The following is a 2,413-nucleotide window of genomic DNA, read 5'->3' on the forward strand; positions in this document are numbered from 1 at the left end:
AAAGGCTGTGGTCTTGATTTTCATCTGTAAATATTTAAAGTCTTCTTATCTTTCAGCAAGTAAGGTAGTATCATCTGCACATCACATCAATTAATATTTACCCATAAAATACTTCAATATTGTAAGTCGAGGCTTAAATTATTCTACAGGTCTTTCAGCTTGAGAAACACTAAGTGTGTTCTTCCCTTTTGGTTTTCTAACTCCAGGTCTTTGCACAGTTTATGATAATATTTGACTTTGTCATCTCAAGCTGCCCTTTGAAAATTTCTGTCTAGCTCTTTTGCCTCTCCGTTTCTTCCATTTGCTTTAGCATCTTTATGCTGGAGAGTAAGTTTCAGAGTTTCTTCCAACATCAATTTTGGACTTTACTTTCTTTCTTGTCTTCTTAATGACCCTTTGCTTTCTTCCTGTATGATGTTCTTGATGTTATCTCTCAACTCTTTTGGTCTTCAGTCATTAGTGTCTAATACATCAAATCTATTCTCGAGATAATCTCTAAACCCAGGTGTGATATGTTCAAGGTCATATTTTGGCTCTCATGGACTTGTTTTAATTTTCTTCAGCTTCAGCCTTAACTTGAATATGAGCAATTGATGGTCTCTTCCACAGTCTGCTCTGGTCCTAGTATTGGCTGATGGTATATAGCATTTCCACCATCTCTTTCCACAGATGTAGTCAATTTGATTTCTGTGTCTTCCATCTGGTGAGGTCCATGTGTATAGTTGTCTTTTATGTTGTTTAAAAAGAGTATTTGCTATGAATAAGTCATCCATTGATCTTGTAAAATTCTATCATGTGATCTCCCCAGCATTGTTTCTATCACCAAGGCCACATTTTCCAATGACTGATCCTTCCTCTTTGTTTCCAGTCATTGCATTCTAACCACCAGTAATTATCACTACTTCTTAGTTGTATGTTTGATCAATTCCAGACTGAAGAAATTGCTCAAATTCTTCAATTTCATCACTACTGGCTTTAGTGTTTGGTGCGTAAACTTGAATAATAATTGTATTAACCTGCTACCCAGCACTTACCAACAATAGCAACATGGCTGTATTATGGTAAACTTTTTGAGAAACCATCAAACTGTCTTTTCACAGTGGCTGTACAATTTTACATTCCCACCTGCAATAGATATGGGTTCCATTTTATTGACAACTTTACCAACATGATCATATTCTGTTGTTTTTTTCATCTCCTGTGAATCTTTGATAGACTCAGTCAGAATTGCCACTACCAATCCAGCCTGAATTCTTCAGCATCAGTTCCCTTAAGGCATCCCGTGAGTTTCTCCACTTTGTCTCTCTCCTTGCGCTATTGCTATTATTAAGAATTTTTTTGCTCATTTTTTTCCCCTAAACCCCTAAGCCTTGCCCAAGGAGTCCTGGTATGGCACTGTAGGCTAATGCATCAAACTGCAAAGTTGCTTGATCTGCAAGGTCAGCAGTTCAAGCTCACCAGCTGCTCCTTGGAAACCCTATAAAGGGTCACTGTGGGTGGGAATCGACTCAACGGCACTTAACAACCACAAGCCTTGCCCATATGTCAAGAAATAACTTGAGCCTCATTTTTTCCTGAAAGTTCCACTTACTGCCTCACCACCTAGTTGATTTCTGGTTCTCTGAAACTCCTGAGTAGCCCTAACCTGGGGCTCCACCTTTTGGCTATTTACATATCTTTTCAATTTTCTAATGGCTAATATATTACTTAACTTGCATGCATAAAACAATGAAAAAACAGGTTGAAAAGGTATTTAATTAAGTGTTTAATTGTGTGGAACAGTTTGTTCTAGTGTGGCACTGTAGGATAAGCACTGGCGAGCAAACCGCAAGGTCAGCAGTTCAAACCCACCAGCTGTTTCTTGGCAACCTTATCAAGACTTACTATGAGTCAGAATTACTTGATGTCATTTAACAATACCAACAACATAACAGATGAATTAAGCAGCAATCCTTTGGGGAGACCCTGGGGAAAGTACGAGCTGACCTAGGCACTTGTCTGCAGAGCCTACTGTTTTCCTCATCTGCAGTTCTCTCTGTTGAAAAGGACACAACAGGATAAGCACTGGACCACAAGGTCAGCAGTTCAAACTCACCAGCTGCTCCTTAGAAGCCCTATACAGGGTCGCTATGTTTCAGAACCGACTCAGTGGTACTTAATGACAGCAGGAAGCACTTACTTTGCCATATACTCCAATTGACACTTATAACATTAAATCTGTTGAGGTGGCAGATCTGTATATTCTAAAACCTATCATGAAGGCTATAATCTAAATTGGGGATTTAAATAGTGCATGCTCATACTTACACGATGTATATCTAGAATAATCAAATGTATAGAGACAAAATTTTATTATTGAACTCTGGTAGCATAGTGGTTACGAATCAGGCTGTGAACAGCAAGGTCAGCAGTT

The sequence above is a fragment of the Chrysochloris asiatica genome, unplaced genomic scaffold (assembly GCF_000296735.1).
Source record: "Chrysochloris asiatica unplaced genomic scaffold, ChrAsi1.0 scaffold00166, whole genome shotgun sequence".
Classification (NCBI taxonomy): domain Eukaryota; kingdom Metazoa; phylum Chordata; class Mammalia; order Afrosoricida; family Chrysochloridae; genus Chrysochloris; species Chrysochloris asiatica.